Raw genomic sequence first — 20,804 nt, 5'->3', positions numbered from 1 at the left:
TTCCGCAAAACCGGCTCTCCACCCCCTTTTACTGATGGATCTATTTTAAAAACACAGTTGTCCTATATGTTTTCAGGAGATCATAATGTATTGCAGAAGTCAGAGGGTGTGAATGTCAGACTGTGCATAGTTTGGTGCCTTAAGACCAGGGAGGTAACGGTAAAGTTGTGTCGAGTCGGTGTCGACTCCTGGCACCCACAGAGCCCTGTGGTTGTCTTTGGTAGAATACAGGAGGGGATTACCATAGCCTCCTCCCACGCAGTATGAGATGATGCTTTTCACCATCTTCCTAGATCGCTGCTGCCTGAAATAGGTGGGGATTTGAACCAACAACCTCTTGCTCCCTAGGCAAGTTACTTCCCCACTGCACCATTAGGTGGCCTAGGACCAGGGAGACCCGAGTTCAAATCCCCATTCAGCCATGAAATCCACTGACTGACCCTGGGACAGTCACTTCTCTCGCAGCCTAACCTACCTCACAGGGTTGTTGTGAGGAGAAACATAACCATTGAGGCTCTTTGGTGAAACAGTGAGATGCAAATATAAATGTGTTGCAGGGGTGGGGGAGAGAGACATGGAGGAGGTAAACTCAAGACAAGATGCCTCCATTTATCCACTCAGATTTAATATCTAGAGACTCTGGGGAGAGAGATAACCCTCCAGAAAGCCAATGCTAGCAATTTATACAAACAGTTTTGACAAGGCATTTTTAAAATGCAAAAATAAGGACAGAATAGGGAGTTTTTTTCTGCACAGTCACAGCAAGCACAGACAGTTCCAAGAGGTCTGTTCATTTATGGGATATTTTTAATTTTTAAGGGATAGTCCATAATTTCAGAATAAAGGTCTATAGGGCAGAATAGACAGCCTATGTTTCAGATATCCCAGGGACCACAAAATAAAGGCCATTTGTGGGGTGAATTCCATTGACATTTTTAAAAAGTTGATAGTTTTGTTTATTTCTCACATTTGTACTTCTTCATGAAGGTCAGAATAGTATACTTCGATCTGTCCTATTTGACTATAAACATTTTATTATACACACACACACACCCTATTTGACTGTGTGTATGTGTGTGAATATATGACAAAAAGCCTTATTCAGACATTATTTTGTACACGCGTACAGGTGGCTGTACACATGTATACATTTTGTGTGAATGACTGAGCATGCACTGAATTTAAAAATGAACCTCAGGTGCAGGTCCCACAAATGCCGGATACAGACAGGAAATATACTACTGTACATACATTCATTCACCATGATGTGTGAATAACTGCATATGCATACAGCTGTATATGCATAAACTGTACACAGATTGTACATACACTAAACATAAATTGGTGAGATTGTTTAAGGCGAATGATGGCAAATAAATGAAGATACCCATTGAGCATAATAGGTGGGATTTAGACTTTAATTAGTTAGTTAGTTGTAATATTTATCAAAGTAGTTTTAAGATATACTACTTTTTATATTATTAGTATATTAAGTAAGTTTGTTTGTTTGTTTGTTTGTTTGTTTATTCGATTTTTATACCGCCCTTCCAAAATGGCTCAGGGCGGTTTACAATTAAAAACAGAAACTATTAAAACCAACAATAATTAAAATAGAGATATAAATATTAACACCAATTAAAAAACATCTTAAAAAACAATTAAACTATCGTAACAATTAAAACCCTGAAAACCAGGTTAGCATTAAAACAATTAAAACTAATTAAAAACCCTGAAAGGCCAGGCCAAACAGATGGGTTTAAGGGCTCTCTTGAAGGTCAGTAAGGAATTAAGATTGCGAATTTCTGCTGGGAGTGCATTCCACAGTCCGGGAGCAGCCACAGAGAAGGCCCGCCTCTGAGTCGCCACCAAACAAACCGGTGGTAACTGGAGACGAACCTCCTCAGATGACCTCAACGTGCGGTGGGGATCATATAAAAGTGGGGGTGGGGATCATGTATGTAGTAGATTAGTATATTATATTAGTAGTATATTCAGATATACCTCTTTTCAACAAAAAAAAGAAGTCTCAGAGTAGTTTACTTAGCACAAGAAATGCTTCCCGGCCCCCAAAAGCTTCACAATCTGAAAAGAAACCCAAGGGAGGTACCAGCAGCAGTCACCAGAAAAGATGCTCTGCGGAGCTGAACAGGAACAGTTGCTATCCATCCTCCTACTAACTACAAGAGTACCACCACTTTAAAAGTGCCGCTCTGCCTAGATCTAAGCCTGTTTCAGTTTCTTCTATCCAGGGCCAACAACACTTTCTATGGCACCAGAGTGGCATTCAAGTGACTAGGTTCTTGGATGGGGCGGGGAGGGTTTTTTACAGTTGAGACAAGCAGTGTCTTCATGGGGACTAATCTGCAGATTGGCTTCATGTTCTGCGCGAGGCACAGGTGGGTGGGTCAAACATTCCAAAGTACAGACTGTACAGAGCAGAATGGCACGGCGGCTGCTGGCAACCTCACTGTGACGGCCTCTCTCTCTCTCTCTCTCTCTCTGTGCGTGGTTTCAGGAGCAGAGCCAGAATGAGGCTGCTCCGTGCCAGTGGATTCTGAGGATACAGCCAGAGCTGCCAACATTTCACATGCGGAAACAGGGACATGTGTGCGTTTGCAAAGCTTATTCTTCTCATCGCAAAGAACACCAGCGGAGTCCTCCCCCAACTCCTCTGCACATTTTGGGAAGCTCCTTCTCCCACGGCTCTATGTTCTGTGCCGCGGCTTGGCCATCACCCCTCTGCCTTTGGCAGCTGAAGCTGTAGCAGCTGAGTATGGGGATGATCATGGATCGTAACAGTTTCCTTTAATTTAAAAAGACAAACAAAACACTGACTGACTCGTATCCCTTTTCTTGCAAAAGTAATGCCCACTTTGCTCAATGGGGTTTATTTCCAAATAAGTGGGTATAGGGATGCAGCCTAGGCATATTAACTGGGATCAGTGCCTGTCCATGTCATTTTCTGCCAGTAATGCATTCTAAATGCTCCCCTCTCCCCACCCCTCCTTTCTCCTATTAAAATCACACACACTCTGCAGTTCTTTCCGATTCCTCCCCCTTCCTCACTCCCTTCCTTTTCTACTGTACAAGGACATAGGAAGATCCTTGCAGGTCAGGCCCACCATCCATCCAGTACAGCAGCCTGCTTCCCACAGCACCCAACTGGAAGCCCCTGGGGGTGGGGAGGCAGGCAGCCAGCCAGCCAGCAGGCGAGGCATCCTCCTCTCCCTTTCCTTCCATTGCTTCTCTGCAACTAGTACACAGAGGCATCCTGAAGGAAGCCTATGTTATTTGCTTGTTTGTTTAGTAGATTTATACACAGCCGCAAACCTATGTCTCTGGGCAGTTTACAATAAAAAAACAGTACAAATGAAAACAGAACTAAAACATTGTCACCATTTAAAATTCAACCCAATGTGAAAACTGTGAAAACTGTAAATCTCATTAAAAGCCTGGGTGGACAAATGTGTCTTAACTGTCTTTTTAAAAGTTGTCAGAGAGCTAGCCATCCAGACTAGTAGCCATTGACAGACTTGTCCACTTTGAATTTGTCTAAGCCGCATTTTTAAAGCAATCCAAGCTGGTAGTCATCGCCATGTCTTGCGGCAGTGAGTTCCACAGATTAATTATGTGCTGTGTGGTGAAGGAGTACTCTCTTCTGGACACTCTACATCTTCGACCAAACACTTTCACTAGATGACCTTGTGTTCTAGAGCTGCGAAAGAAGAAGAAGTTCCCTCTCTGTCCACACCATGCATAATTTTAGAAACCTCAGTCATGCCCCCATTAGGAAAAGAAGAGGGAAAGCCTCACGAGGCCATTTCGTTTTCCTTCCTCTACAGGCCATCGATGGCAAGGAAGGGTGATGTGGGCACTGCCCTACCCCACCCCTGAGAACTGGCCTGCAATTTCCCACCTCAAGCAGCCTGCTGCTTCGCCTGCTTGAGGATCAGGCCAGCCCTGACGAATAGCTGCAAGCGTCTCCTTCAAGATTTCAAGCAGGAACAAAAGGATCTATACCTCAACACGCCCATGTTCATAACATGGCTCACTGCCCTACTATGACATGTAGCCCTGAAGGACTCTGCTTCACCGCCTGCTGTGTGCCTTACTGGTTGGCTCCATAATAACCCATTGATTTAAAAGCCCACTGGGGAGGGGAGGGTGGGATGGTTGAAGTCATTTTGGTTAAAGTCATACTTTAAAGGGCAGAGTTGTCCTATAGCATCAACAGTTCAAAATATATCTCAGCAGTTGCACTGTGCGAAAATGGCAGGCTGTGCACAACACAGTACTTTAGGGTTCATGCTCATACATGTACGTGCCTGTGCGCTATCCACTCAGAAATTTAACACCTAGAATCCCTTCAGAAGTAGCTGGCTTAGAGATAAGAGGTATATCCACTCCTTCCTCTAATACGCCCCACCCCCCCGCAATCCTACCCAGGTTCATTCCGAAGCAAATCCCCTGTCTTCAACAGGGCTTACTCCTTAGAAAGTGAGTTTGACTGCAATCTGAGCTCCTATAATTCTGAGAAAGTTAAATCCCGAAGAATGACACTTATAGCAACTCACACCAAAACTTTTTAACAAGGTATTTCAAAGAGGCAAAAAAAGGGGGGGTGATCTACGACAAGTACCAGAAAACGGGGACAGTTGATGTTCAGCAGCTTATGTAAGCTGCTTCGAGCCCTTGGAAGAGAACAGGCTAAAAATCAAATAAACAACACTATCTCGATAAGCAGTTATGGGGAAGACGAGAAATGGGAGGCAACTGGCACATTGCTTCTCATGCCTATAGGTGCATGCATTTACATGCATTTGAATAGAGTCGAGATGCATCCACCCACATCCCACTCAGATATTTAACTTATAGAAACCTAAGGAAAGGAATTGAACCTTGTAAAACCTTAGTGCCCTGTGCACTAAACAACATCTTAGAGAACTAACCTTAAAAACAACAATGAATATTTATATACTACTTTTCAACAAAAGATCCCAAAACAGTTTAAAAACATAACATACTATGGACAACGTACTATGCGGCTTCCCAAGGTATCTAGTGCACCACTGTGTGAAACAGGGTGCTGGACTAGATAGGCCTTGGGTGAGCCTGATCCAGCAAGGCCCTTATGTGCTAAACTTTGTGTTTCTCTTTTTATATGGTATTTCCTTGCTCCCTTTTCCTTGTCCTTCTCTCTTTCTCTCTCATTGTAGGCAGCATCTTGATGTTAATTTTGTATTTGTACAGTAGTTTGTGAGGGGTTTCAGATTTTATTATTTATTTACTTACTTACTTACCCAGTCAGACAGGTGTTATTGACTGGTTTGTTTTATCCAGACATCGAGTCCTTCCCATGGACCTGGGATGGCTGAATTTTATTGTCAATGTTGTTGCTGTTGTTATAGATATCGTCGCAAAATATAGGCTGTTCCCAGTAAAGCTGCTTTTTGTAATTGGCTGGTGGTGATTTCTGTGGCCCCTATTGTGTTGAGATGCTCTTCAAGGTCTTTTGGAACTGCACCCAGGGCGCCAATGACTACTGGGATTATTTGGGTATTTTTCTGCCACAGCCTTTCAATTTCAATTTGTAGATCTTTGTATTTGGTGATTTTTTTCCATTTCTTTTTCTTCTATTCTGCTATCCCCTGGTATTGCTATGTCGATTATTTTGACTTGTTTTTCTTTCTTCTCAGCTACAGTTATATCTGGTGTATTGTGTGGCAGATGTTTGTCTGTTTGTAGTCGGAAGTCCCATAATCTTTTTGCATCTTCATTTTCAACAACTTTTTCAATTTGATGGTCCCACCAGTTTTTAGCTACAGGTAGCTTGTATTTTTTGCAGATGTTCCAGTGTATCATCCCTGCTGCCTTTGTCATTCCTTTGTTCGTAGTCAGTCTGTGCGATCTTTTTACAACAGCTGATTAGGTGGTCCACTGTTTCATCTGCTTCTTTACAAAGGCGGTACTTGCTGTTTGTCGTTGATCTACTTTTGCTCTTATTGCATTTGTTCTTAGGGCCTGTTCTTGTGCAGCCAGTATTAAACCCTCAGTTTCTTTTTTCAAGTTGCCATTCTTAAGCCACTGCCAGGTCTTGGTGATGTCTGATTTTCCACTTATATTGTGCAAATATTGACCATGCAGGGGCTTATTTTTCCATTTTTCTGCTCGGTTCTTGACTTGTTGTTTCTTGTAGGCCTGCTTTCTTTCATTGGTGTTGAATAGTTTCGCGTTATTGACCATTTGAAGTGCATCTTCTTCACTGTCCTTTATATATTCTTCAAGGCCTCTTTTCTCCTCCTCTACTGTTTGATGGACTTGCAGCATTCCTCTTCCACCTGAGCTGCGAGGAAGGTATAGCCTATCTACATCACTGCGGGGGTGCAGAGCATGATTTGATGGTCATGATTTTCCTGGTCTTACGATCTAGCGTCTCTAGCTCTGCCTGGGTCCAGTCTATTATTCCTGCAGTGTAACTGATAACAGGTATAGCCCAAGTGTTTATGGCTTGTATGGTGTTCCCGCCATTGAGTTTGGATGTGAGGATTTTTCTAATTCTCCTGATGTATTCACTTCCAATTTTTCTTTTAACTTCAGCATGTGCAATGTTATCAGCCTGGAGAATGCCCAAGTATTTGTAATGTTCTTTATCTTCCAGGTTCTTGATGTTGCTTCCATTGGGCAGTTCTATTCCTTCTGTTTTTCTTATTTTTCCTCTGTTCATTATTAATACAGCACACTTGTCTAGTCCAAACTCCATTGCTATGTCGCTACTGAATATACGGACAGTGTTTAGCAGTGATTCAATTTCTGACTGGGACTTTCCATACAACTTCAGATCGTCCATGCACAGCAGATGGTTTATTTGACTTGATGTTTTAGATGTTTGGTATCCGAGGCCTGTTTTGTTTAGTATTTGTGAAAGTGGAGTCATGGCGATTACAAACAACAGAGGGGATAGTGAGTCCCCTTGGAAAATACCTCTTCTAATGCTAACCTGTCCAAGTGTCTCACCATTGATTGTTTACTGTGTACTCCACATGCTCATTGCTATTTTAATAAATATCTGAATTTTTTGCTGACACCAGTTGTTTCTAAACATTTTAATATCCATGTGTGAGGCAATGAGTCAAAGGCTTTCTTGTAGTCAGTCCATGCAACACTTAGATTTGTTTTTCTTCTCTTGCAATTTTCTAAAACTATTTTTTCAATCAGCAGCTGGTCTTTTGTGCCTCTGGTGTTTGGACAATTTCCTTTCTGTTCAACTGGAAGCAGTTTGTTAGTTAATAAGTGTTGCATAACTTAATCTGCTATTATTCCAGTTAATAATTTGAACATGGTTGGCAGGCAGGTTATCGGTTTATAATTACTTGGAACTGCACCTTTTGCTGGGTCTTTCATGATGAGATGAGTTTTCCCAGTTGTTAGCCATTGTTCAATATCACCTCCTTGCAAAATGTGATTGAACTGTTTTGAAAGTTGTTTATGAAGGCTTGTTATGTGTTTAAGCCAAAAGCCATGCAGTTCATCGTCGCCTGGTGCAGTCCAATTTTTATTTTTCTTTGCTCTTTTACTTATTAATTCTGGTGTTATTATTAGATCTTGCATTTGTTGGTTACATTTTTTGACCTCTTTCACCCAGCCTGCTCTTTTATTATAATCTATTGGATTGTCCCATAATTTCCCCCAGAATTGCACTGTTTCTTCTTTATTTGGTGTTTCTATGTTTCTTACAGTTTCTCCTTCTATGCTTTGGTAGAAATGACTCTGATTCGACTGGAATTGGAGATTCTGCCTGTGTTGTGTAATTCTGGCTTTGTATCTACTAATCTTCTTTGACACTGCTGTTATTTGCTGCTTTATTATTTCCAGGACTTCTCTAATTTTCCTTAAATCGAGGTGGTATTTTTGGATCAGATACTGTTTGGTGTTTTCATTCTTCAGCTTCTTGTCTTTCATATCTTTCAATTTACTAGCATCTGATCTAAGCCTTGTGATTTTATTTTCTAATCTAATCTTCCATTTAGGTGATGTGCTACTTTCTTTTTTTACAGGTCCACTGATCTTATATCTGAGATCTTATGTTGTTATTGTTGCTGCACTGTACACTAGTTGGTTTGTTTCTTGCAAATTATTGGTTGTTATTTCTGCAAGAGCGGCATTGACATCTTTTAATGCCTGAGCAAGTTGTCTTTTGGCAACTGTTTTTAGAGCTGGAAGTCGAACCCTGGTGGTTGTTTGGTTTTATGTGCTCAGTTATTTTTTGCTTTAGTTCTTGTTGCTTTTCTGTTAAATGGCATTTGGGTTTTTGAGGTGAAGGCAAAGGGGAGGTTGCCTGGTTTTGATTTTGAAACTGTTCAGCAACAGTGGCATCCTCTATTTCCAACACCTCCTCCACCTGTGCCTGAGCAACTTCTTCAGTTGGTGGTAATTCTTCTTCCATATCTTGAGCCTGTGTTGCTCTTTGCAGTTCTTCCAGCTCAACTCCTGTGAATACTTTATTTCTTATTATGAATCTTCTCTGGTCTGCTAGCCTTTGTTCTGTGATTTCTGTATCTGGATGCTTCTCTTTCCAAATTTGGTACATTCTTTTTAAATAACCTCTTCTAGTTGGACTAGACTTGTAATAGCAGAGCATTATTTCCTTGTTGGCATTTTTTGTATATTTTTTCTGGTTAAGTGACGTTTCTTCCAGTAACCTTGCAGTCTCCAGCCCTGGTTGCTCAACTGAAGATCCTGAGTCCTGTTACCCACTTGCCACCAGATGTCCAGGGACTCCAGCACCTGGCGCGGTCCTTGTTGACCCGGGCGACGACCGATCCGGTATAGATTTTTTAAAGTTACGTCTCACCCTATTGTTGATGGGAGAGGCACTCTTTGTCTGGCTCCTCTGGTGAGACCTGTCCAGTATGGTTGGACCTCTGGCATAGCTCTCACCTTCCTCAGAGCACGCAAGCCCACAACCACGCCAAGGTAGTGCCTCACTGGGAGATGATGATGATGATGATGATGATGATGATGATGATGATGATGATAGTTCTGGGCCCAGGGGAGGTGCATGGGCCCCGGGCTCGTGGGAGCGCCTTCTCTGTTGCTGCCCGCTCCTTATGGAACACCCTGCCTCCTGAGATTCATAATAGCTATCTATCTATCTATCTATCTATCTATCTATCTATCTATCTATCTATCTATCTATTTTATATACCACACTTCCAAAAATGGCTCAGGGCTGTTTACATCAAAATAAAAACAAACCAAATCAATTAACAATTAAAATCAAAACTAAATCAATTAAACAGTTAAAATCATTTAAACATTAAAATCATTAACATTAAAATAATTTAAAACCAACATTAAAAGTAGAAAACCATAGAACTAATTAAAAGCCTTGGTGGGAAAATGTGTCTTCAGTGCCTTTTTGAATAAGTGCCTCCGTCTTATCTGGATACAGCCTCAGTTTGTTATCCCTCATCCAGCCCATTACTGCCTCCAGGCAGGCATCTAGGGAGGTTATGCCTTCTCCTGATGATGCCAGCGTGGTGTAGTGGTTAGAGTGCTGGACTAGGACCGGGGAGACCCGAGTTCAAATCCCCATTCAGCCATGAAAACTAGCTGGGTGACTCTGGGCCAGTCACGTCTTTCTCAGCCTAACCTACTTCACAGGGTTGTTGTGAAAGAGAAACTCAAGTATGTAGTACACCGCTCTGGGCTCCTTGGAGGAAGAGTGGGATATAAATGTAAAAATAATAATAATAAATAATAATAATAATGATGACATGGAGAAATAGATTTGGGTGTCATCAGCATACTGATAACACCCTACATCAAATCTCCTGATGATCTCTCCCAGCAGTTTCATGTAGATGTTAAACAACATTGGAGACAATATGGAGCCCTGAGGGACATCATAGGAGAGTTTTGATTTGAAAGAACAACAGTCTCCAAGGGACACCATCTGGAATCTGCCCGTAACATAGGAGCGGAACCACTGCAAAGCAGTACCTCCCACCCCCAATCCCCTCAGATGTTCCAAAAGGATACTATAGTCAATAGTCTCCAAAGCCGCCAAGAGATCCAAAAGAACCAACAGAGTCACACTCCCTTTGTCAATTCCCAATTGGAGATCATCCATCAGGCCTACCAAGGCAATCTCCACCCCATAGCCCACCCAAAGGCCCGTTTGAAATGGGTCTAGAAAGAGGCGTAACTATAGGGGGGCAGGGGGGGCACGTGCCCCAGCCGCCATCTTTTCTGGTCATGTGGGGGGCGCCGCCATGACCAATTTTTGTAAAAAAAAAAATTTAAAAATTGTTAATACAAATGTTTCCTGCTCAGTGCAGCAGCGCTGCAGCAGTCAAGGGAGCGCGTTGGTGCCCCCTTCCCCACGAGCAGTCCCTTCTGCACCGCCTGCACCCCCCCCCATTGCTTTGCTGGTGCCTGGCGGCCAGTCAGTGGCCTGGCTTGGCGGCGGCGGCAGGCGCTTGTGAGGAAAAACCTAAGTATAATGTAGTATGTTGGGGGGGCGGTGGAGGGGGCGGGGGGCGCCATTTCAGTGCTTGCCCCGGGCGCCGTTTTCCCTAGTTACGCCTCTGGGTCTAGATAATCAGTTTCCTCCAGGACCACCTGGAGCTGGGAGGCCACCACCTTCTCAATCACCTTGCCCGGCCATGGAAATTTGGAGACAGGCCTGTGTTGCTTAACTTCGAGGGATCCAAGGCAGGCTTTTTCAGAAGCAGTCTGATTGCCTCCTTAAGACTAAGCCACCTCCCTTCTGTCCTTTAAGAAGCTTTTGCTAGGCTTTTAGTTTTTAATGATTTTTTTCCTTCTTTTGGGCCTTTTTTCTCTTGCTTTCCTTGTTGTTGCTTTAATGTATGTAAACCACACCTCAAGCCTATGGAAGTCAGGAGGTCAATAAATTTGCTAAACAAACAAACAAACATTATTTTAAAAGGACAGTGCTTTAACAAGGACAGGTAGAAAATACAGGATGCTCCTGGGAGATGGAGCATATGTACAGTTTGTATCCCTCCTTTGATTATCCCATGCAGTGGTTCCCAACCTGGGTTCCTCCAGATGTTGCTGAACTAAAACTCCCATCATTCCCAGCTACAGTATATTGTGGCTGTGGCTGATGGGAGTTGTAGTTCAGCAGCATCTGGAGAAACCCAGGTTGGGAACCATTGGAGCATTACAGTATTTACCTGAATCCAAGACTAGGTTTTTCCCCAGTTCTTTGATGTTAGAAATGGGGCGGGGGAGTCATGTTAAATTCAGGGCCCCCTTCTTTGGGGTAAAGAGTATAACCTAGGAGGGTTGTCTTAGATTCAGGGCCATCTTCTATTTGGGTAAATACGGTAACCGGGTGTCTAGGTGAAGCAAACACAGCCCCAGTCTGTTCAAACAGAATCCAGAGACTCTTACATTTTATTGTACTGAGGATTACTGTTCTGTTTCTTTTTTGAACACCTGAAGCCACCTCATACTAAGTTCATTGGTCTCTTGAGCTATTAGCCCATCTAGCTCAGTCTGCAGTGACTGCCAGCTGTTCTCCAGGGTTCCAGAAAGGGGTCTTTCCTGTAGCTGCCGAGGCTCAAAGCTGGAATCTTCTGCAGACGAAGCAGGTACCCTACAACTCAGAGGCGTAACTAGGGAACATGGCGCCTGGGGCAAGCACTGAAATGGCGCCCCCCACGCCCCCCTGCCCCCCCAACATACTACATTATACTTAGGTTTTTCCTCACAAGCGCCCGCCGCCGCCGCCAAGCCAGGCCACTGACTGGCCGCCAGGCGCCAGCAAAGCAATGGGGGGGGGCGCAGGCGGCGCGGAAGGGACTGCTCGTGGGGGAGGGAGCGCCGACGCGCTCCCTTGACTGCTGCAGCGCTGCTGCACTGAGCAGGAAACATTTGTGCTAACAAAAAAATTTTAAAAAAAATTAAAAAAACTTTTTTTTGTCATGGCGGCGTCCCCCACGTGACCAGAAAAGATGGCGCCCGGGGCAAGTGCCCCCCCTGCCCCCCCTATAGTTACACCTCTGCTACAACTGAACTATAGCCCTTGCTTTGTAGATCTCTGCATTTCCTTTCTACGTATATGGCCACCTTGTGGTTATATGAGACCACCCAAAAACACAACAGGGATCACCAACAGCCGCTGGATCACAGCTGAACCCTCGACTCAGAGACAGGAACTGCAGAACGTCAGGGGGCAGCCTGCAAACTCTCCAAGGGCTTCAACTGAAACTCACCAGGACCTTCCCCAATCTCATAACTTATTCACAGATCCAGTACCCTGCATCGGAACATAGGAAGTTGCATATGAAGTGCATATGTGAAGGAGTGCCTATGAGCATGTACAGAGTGCAGTTTCCTCCTACACATCTGGAGTGGGGGAGATGCATTCCATGTTAGCAGATGTGCCTTTTCCTGCTATCACAAAGAGCCGGACATGCACATTTTAAAACGTACAGATACTCAGCATTTGCTGGCTTGCATGCCGCCCTTCAAGGCACACACATATTACTATGTACAGAGGTTTTCAAGCCCTACTTGACATAATTACACACTTGTAGATTCAGTGTGTATACTCTCTCTCTCTCTCTCTCTCTTCCGCCTTATACAAGGGCAAGGAGCCCAAGCATTCCTCCACGGCACTGAGAGCCTCAACTCCACTGTTTTCTGAGCTACCTGGAAATGCTTTTAGCCATTTGTGAGCCAGGAAACATCCACCTTTGCTAGGTCTTGCCCTTCCTCCCACATCCACCTCTCACTGCACCCACCCCAGGGAAGCCAACTGGCCCCAGCCCCACTGAGGAACACCCACCCAGTCCCTCCGCCAGCCCCATACCTCCTGCTCAGTACCCTGAGGTCTATGCAGCACCCAGGCCCTCCCCTCATTTCCTGGGAAGTCTCACCCGATCGAGAAAGGGAGACGCTTCTCCCAGCTCAGTGTCCAGCTAGCTGCATGCCAGGTGCGTGTCTGACAGTGTCACGGTGCTCGGAGCTCTTTGGGGCTCTTTCCCCAGCAGCCTCCTGTCTCCAGTTGCAGTTTGCTTGTAGCCACTCCCTGCCACTGGAATCTGTCCCCTGGAGAGAATGTATTTCTGGGTCACACCCCACTGCAGGGCTCCACCTGCTGTAGGCCGTGGGGTGAGGCAGGGGTGACCAAGCCGGTGCCACCACATTCCCTTTCAGAGGCTTAACCCTTTCCCGGGTTTCCCAGAGTGCTTCTTTCTCTCCTGACCCCAAGATCTGCTGCAGCCCGGTGGGTCTGGCCCTTCTCACAGCAGAGGCTCCTTCAGCCGCCCCTCCCCTTGCTCAGTAAACATCCCCTTACAATTGCCAAAGGGCAGGTACCAGGCCTCCATCAGACAGACTGGATGCACTTGTTTTGTAAGGAAGCCGCTCCTTCGGAGTGGAGCTCCCTGCTCATGCCATGAAATCCATGGGGGTGGAGGGTGGGGGTTTTCCTGCCAGAGACCAGCACCCCATGAAATAACGTTAGAAGCCTTCACTTACCACCCAGGAAACTGCTTTTTTGTTGTTACATTTAGATACCACAAATGCAGGAGAGGGGCACTCAGTCAGAGAAGCAAAACAGAACGGAGAAAGTACTGTCTTTCTCAAAGTGCCTCCAGGGTTCGATCGTTATGCCCCATGGAAGACTGCTTCATCAGGGTCCGTCTGGGTGGCTCAGAAACTCTGTAGGACTCTTCTCCCTATATTCTCAAGCATTGTACCAAAGAATGCTTGCAGTGAGTTGTAGCTTATATTTACATACCACATATCTGTAGAATGATTACAGTGCAAAACAAATCTTCCTCCCAAATACTATAATTTTCAGAAAGTCACATGAGGAGCTACCTAGGCCAGGATAATGAGCAGCATCCAGATTAAATTACTCAAAAGTACTATTCAGGAAATGCTCTATAGTAGAGATGTGCAGAACGTTCCATAGTTGGAACATTCCACCTTGGAAATGGGCCGTTTTGAGCATTCCAAGCTCAAAACAGAACACTCTTTAAAAACAGGGCCTGTTTTGAGCTCCAGAACATCCTGACCAAAGCAGAATATTCCAACACGTTCCGAGAACCATTTTGGAATCCAAAATGGTGCTCTTCTGGCCTCTGCACATCCACAGTGGCCATTTGTGTGGTCAGCACCACCATGCAAATGGCCACTGTGCATGCGCAGAGGCCAGAAGAGTGCCATTTTGGAATCCAAAATGGTGCTTAGAACAGGTCGGAACGTTCCAATGGACTAGGTCCATTCCGTCAGAACGACCGGCTCGACCGGTCATTCTGACAGGCCATACAGCACATTTTGCATTCTGTTCCGGTCTCAGAAAGGAATGCAAAATGTGTTTTGTGCACAATCCTACTCTATAGGACTACTTAATTTCAGTAGGACTACTCAGAAGTCATTTGGTCTGGATGCTGCCCCTGTTTCTGACGGTGGCCACCCAGAAGCCTCTGGGAAGTCCACAAGCAAGAGATGAGGGCAAACACCTCCCACACAACAGTATACAAAGTCAATTGTCAAAGGAACTTCTTGGTCTTCTCTGTGCGGAGAATGGCAGGAGGTTAGAATAGAGGGTCTCTGGATTCTCTCCAATGGTTTCAGCAGTACTGACTAGGAAAATTGCTGTACCTAGAGAGTTCTAAAGCAAGAAAGCTGGTAATCTAGTGGACAAATAAATACATTTAGAAAATATAAAGCATACAATTTGCACACAGTGGGAAAGTACAATGAGCATTAAATATGGAGAACCTAAGGTCGTGTATCCTTCTAGAGCACTGAACCCCTGCCCTTGGACTCCCCACATGTGATCTTCATTTGGGGGCAGGAATTTCATGGTGGCAGGGAGTTGAGGAAACATTGGAGGGGCGACTGTAAATTAGTGAAAAAGACTAGTTTTAGTGCAGTCATCAAAACAACAAAATGCCTAAGATTTTGAAGATGACTTTCCTTTTATACAATTTAAATAATATTAAAGCAAATCATAATTAAAAATGTTTAAAATCTTGCAAAATGCCCCAGGGGCTTGTCAGTCATCTCCATGCCTTCATGTTCATTGGCCAGAACATTGTCACATGAAATTGACATTTATTTATTCTCGAGCAAATGGGTAGGATATTGCCTTATATTTCTGTTAGTAAAGGGACTACAGACTTGTTTTAGAAAAGAAAAATAAAATCTGAAAACTTAGTCCCCGACTACTGTTATTTTTTTAGGGTTGAAACCGGTATCTGCAATAATCTCCTGCAGCCTTGCCTGGTCCCTATCCAAGTCGGACTTGTCTGACCAGTCTATGCCTCCCTGAGCTGACAAAACCAGATCTGTGTTGCTTCTGCCGGAACTAAAAGCAAACTCGAAGGAGATGCTGGGACGGAAGGGGACACCCCAGGACTGAAGGAGCCTCCCGCACACTTTGGTCCTTGCTTGAAACCCCTTGCTATCATCCACACCTCTAGGGTACCACCCAGGTGCAAAAGAGAAAGAAGCCGCTTGCTGGACCTTTCATAACTGTGGAGGGGAGTGTCAACAGGTGCAGCCCCTTCCCAAAGCCCCTTTTCTTCACTACTACGAAGGTACAGCAGAAGTCCTGCCCTCTGCATCCGTGCCCCACAAAAGCCACTCCTTGGCTAGGTACACAGACTCTGTTTTCTCCACTGTAACCAACCCTGTACATCTCTAGAGAGGGGACTTTCCATCTACTGTACTGCTAAACCCACATCAGTTTCTGTGTCTTGACTTACAGTCAGCAGTAATGACTAAGCAAGACTGCCATCTCCTGGCATTACCGACAGAGAGAGCACGATCGAGCAGTCCCTTTCCTTATGGCAGCCTCTGCCGGCAACGGAAGGGTGGAAGGGTGGATGATGCTCCGGAACTCTTGAGCGCCTTTTATCTCAAGGTGACTTCAAAGCAGTTCCTGGCTCTCTCACATCTTTATAGGCCTTCACTACGATGGAGGTTTTCAATATTTCGGGTTATAAATGGCAAAGGAGGTGATAGGAGAGAGCACAAATTCTCTGTGGTCATGATGGTAATCAATGCACACCTTTAAGATAGTACCCGTGCACAAAAGATTATTGACGAGGAGTCCAAGAGATCACTTTAAAAGCCACACGTTTAGGGGCTACCAGGATAGGAAGTTGCCTTTCCACTCTGCCCCCCAGTAGAGGTTGCATCAACCATCGTCACAACAGTGATGAAAGAGAGTGGGGTACAGTCTAGAATAAGGTACAGGCCGGGGGCGGATCTTATCTATGGGCAAAGTGGTCGGCGCTCACCTTGAGTTTCTCAGCCGGATTGTCTCTGCCTCCGTTTTGTGTGCCTATGGCCTCCCTCTGTTGTTCCCTGCTGCTCTTGACTAGGGATATGCACAAAACCACCTGGCCTGGTCCGATTTGCGTTTGAACCAAACGCGAACCTCATTGGGCCATTTTGGTTGTGGCATGGCCCCCTTTGAAACCCCCCCACCACCAGTTCAGTTCAGGATGGAGGGCTCCGATAAACATTTTTTTTCCACTTACCCCCTCCGGGGTGGGGGGGCTTCTCTAAGGTGGTGGGGAGGTTCCTCGGACATTCCCCCACCCCCGCTGGCCTTCCTTCTATTAAAAATTGCCTGGTTTGGGTGTCTTTGGCTCTTTCCAGGCCTATTCCCTGGCACGGTGGCCATTTGGGAGGCTGCCGTGCCTGCACAGTGGGACCCTGAACGGCCTGACCCACTCTAGACCAGCCACTGTAGACCAGCAGACTAGTCTAAATCAGCACACTAGTCACCTTGCCTCTCTGGCTCAGAGTCCTTCCTTGTCGTTAGTAGGGTTCATTTTTGAAATAATCAGGGCAGAGCTGCCCTCATGACTTCAGAATGCATTTACTCTCCACAGAAAGAAGCAGCCTTTTGTAGCTGGTCTGTGCTTTACTTGTGGCTTGTACAGTCGTGTGTCGTGTGTCGACGCATGCACACACTTGTGTTTTGAACTTGCCGTGTTAGATACAAATCTACACACTACTGTCGTCTTGTTAAGCACTATAGTGTTTTCCATCTTTCTCTGTATCTCTCTTAATGAGCAACAGAGATTTGTGTGCTTGTGCGTGTTTGTATTTTGATCCCCCTTATGGTGCTTAAAGGGCATAGTTAAAAAGCAGAGGGGTTGGTGAACAGCTGTTGCAAGAGACGTTTTCTGTATTTGCTTTGCTGATCCACGACTTTTTTTAGTGTTAACTGATAAGTTGTTTACTTAATATAAGGAACTGCTTTAACTTCTCCAACCAATGGCCCATCCATACCAGTAAGATCTACTTTGACTGGCAGCTGCCAGTCAAAGAAGATTTTAATGGGCCAGAAACAGCCATTACTAGCAGCGGTGTAGCACACAGAAACAGACAAGGTTGCCCAAAATATGTTGGTGCCTTGGGTGGAAAATCTAAATTCTCCACCTCCTGCTAATTAACATGAGATGAGCCACACCCTACTGGCCTTATTAAAAGGATCAAGAGATGCTCGGGAGTTCTGCAGTGCTCTTGAACAGCTCCCATGCACTTCAATGGGAGAACTTCCCTGTAGGAGTATACACAAAACAGCCTGGCCCGGTTTGGTTCAAGTTCAAACCAGACCGGGCCAGTTTGGTTTTGCCCCCCACCCTCATTTGGTTCAGTTCTGCGGGGTTCAAACTTAAAAAAAAACAACTTACCCCTTCTGGGGGGCTTCAGTGAAGTGGCCAGAGGGGGTCCGCGGAGGTCCCCCCTTCCCCTGCCAACCTTCCTTTATGCAAAAATCTTATGTTTCTATGGTAATTCACTGCTGCTAATAATAAATATTAGCATTTGTATAGCATTTTTAAGAATTCAAAGCACTTCACATGTGTAATCTTGCTGTAAACTTTGCATAGTGAGTATTGTTAGCTCTTGTGGGTTTACCTCTTCTACTACTGAACCAGGCCTGCTTTAAGCAGTCAGAGGCATATCTAGATATTAGGTCATATCTAATCCATATTCAGTTTAGCTCATCCTTCGCTGCCTATTCATAGGCTTACATCTAGAATGCCTGTAGATGTTCTCTACAGCATTACAGAATATGGGTAATAAAAGCAAAAGCTAAGGTGGTGGTTCAGGCTAGACTTGGTGAAAGCCCTCTTGTCACAAGGAGAACTTCCTGTTGAATGGGTTGAGATACTGATCCCTTGCCAATGCCTGCTGAACTTGGTTGTGGGATCTAGTAAAGTGGAGTTATACAAATTGGAGAAAGGCAGAAACCTTCCCAAAGAGTTTGCAATAGAAACCATACAGAATCCTTATTTCAGTCTAAAAAAATAAAAAGTGAAGTCACGGTTTCTGTTAATGTCTTTGGAAACCCAAGAAAGCCTGTCACAGATGTTTCTTTTTGTGGTCTCTGGTCCTCTGGCCACATCATGGAGTTCAAGGCAACATCCATGAAGTTTCCTGGCAGTCTCCCACTCAGGCACTGTGCTAACCAGCAAGGTCTGGATTATATACTTTCAGACTGTGCCTGGGGACCATAGCGTATAGATGGAAAAACTTAACAGTTGGTTCATGGATGGAAAAGGGTTTGAATTGGTTGTCTATACCTGTGTGGACCTCATTAGCAGCATTCAGAAGTATACAGAATGGCTAGTGGCTTAAAGGAATGTGGAAAGACTGCTCTCCGGCACTCATTGTTGTTCACTTATCTGCAGTAGCATAAGGGTTATGTTTCCTTGTATCTTTATCTTCAACTTAAAGCCAAGTTGTGTATACAATTTGCACCTTTGTGTGTGGAACTGCTAGCTGGAATGTCATCTTCCTGCAGAGTCATCCAGTCTGTGGAGATTTTTTTCTATTCCAGTTTTACTGGACAGGATGTTTTCGCATCTGTGTGTGTGTGTGTGTGTGTGTGTGTGTGTGTGTGTGTGAGAGAGAGAGAGAGAGAGAGAGAGAGAGAGAGAGAGAGAGAGAGAGAGAGGGCCAAAATCAAAAGTTTCAGGCTTCAGCCATGTACACACCCCACAAAATCATGGACTTTGAACTGCAGCCAAACAAAAAGTTTATCTCCATTCTGTAAAACTTGTTCGTGGGGGGAGAAAAGGAAAGTGCTTTGTTTGAAACACCTGTTCGGTATAACTACTTATGGCTCAGCCCAGAACAGGTATGCACACAGTGATTTTAAGCTGCGTCATTAACACTTTCAATGTTTTGACACAATCTTTGTATGTAGTGAGATCATTGCCTGTACAATTAAAATCTTATACCAAGAAATGCTGGATTTGGCAACCAACGTTAAGATATCTCATGACTTGTTCTGCTTCTGCAATAGAGGGGGAGGAGTACAGGAACATCAGAAGCTGCCTGATACAGAGTCGGACACTGATCCATCTAGCTCAGTATTGTCCACAATGGCAGCATCTCTCCAAGGTTTCGGGCAATGAGCCCCTGGTGGTGCAGTGGTAAAACTGCCGCCCTGTAACCAGAAGGTTACAAGTTCGATCCTGACCAGGGGCTCAAGGTTGACTCAGCCTTCCATCCTTCCGAGGTTGGTAAAATGAGTACCCAGAATGTTGGGGGCAATATGCTAAAATCATTGTAAACCGCTTAGAGAGCTCTGGCTATAGAGCTGTATATAAATGTAAGTGCTATTGCTATTGCTATTTCCTAGCCCCACCTGGAGATGTTAGGGATGGAACCTGGGACCTTCTGCAGGCAAAGTAGATGGCTCTTCTACTGAGCAACAACCCCATCTCCAAAGATCTATGCAGGGCCTTCAAACCCTGCTCCTTGGTAACTGGAAATCCTACTTGTGCTCTGCTGGTCCTGAAATTTCTCTATCCATTGCAGACACATCTTCAAGTTTGTCTTCTCACTCTGAAATGCTAAAGCCTGAACTAGCTTTATAAATACAAAAGCAAACCTTAAGGTTCTGTACATGATACAAAACTCCCATCCTTTTTCCTATATGCGTTTGGAAGTACAAGAGGCATGCACAGGTAAGATGGGCAGGGCTCTGGTTATTTTGGCGTGGCAAATTCTTCAGATGTCTATTAAAAAGTTATCTAAGTGGTTGACGTGCATATTTGGAAGAAACCCTCGAGAGTTAACAGGAATTTCCATGAAGGGCGTTCCATGAAGGATGTTTGGATCAAACCAGTTCAGGCCAACATTTTGCTTCCCATAATAGCCAGCCAGATACTCTGACTGACCAGAATGGGAAAGTAGGGATGTAAGAATTGCCTAATGAGATTAGTCCAGAGTTCATCAGATTCAGTATATTGTTTCTGAAAGAGGCCAACCAGACAATGCTAGGCAGAAAAGCAATGACCTTCCTACTTTATCTCCAGCATCTACTGTGGAGAGAGAATGCTTCAGTATGCTGAAGTTCCAGTTATTTGTCATAGATAATTGCTACAAACCTGTGGAGAAGTAAAAGCTGATTCAATATATGTCCCCTTCCTGTCCCCCTCAGAAAGATACATAAATAAGTTCTGGTAAGAACTAATCTGCCTACTTTCAATATAATCTTAATTGATAATTACCATCCTCACAAGTTAGCCCATGTGCCTCAAACATTCATCGTCTGCCATCTTGAATTGAGGTGGATTAGATCATCACAAACTACACCGTTGAGGTGTCCCTATGTGTCACTCACCATACCTGTACCAAATTTGGTTCAAATCAGTTAAGACGGTTCACAAGTTAGCCCACTTGGGCTTCAAACGTTCATGGGTCCACCATCTTGAACTGGGGTAGTTGACATCATCACAAACTATGCCATTGAGGTGTTGCTATGTGTCAATGTCTGTGTGTCC

Source organism: Hemicordylus capensis, chromosome 2, assembly GCF_027244095.1.
Source record: "Hemicordylus capensis ecotype Gifberg chromosome 2, rHemCap1.1.pri, whole genome shotgun sequence".
Lineage (NCBI taxonomy): Eukaryota > Metazoa > Chordata > Lepidosauria > Squamata > Cordylidae > Hemicordylus > Hemicordylus capensis.
Note: the sequence above shows the minus strand (reverse complement) of the source record.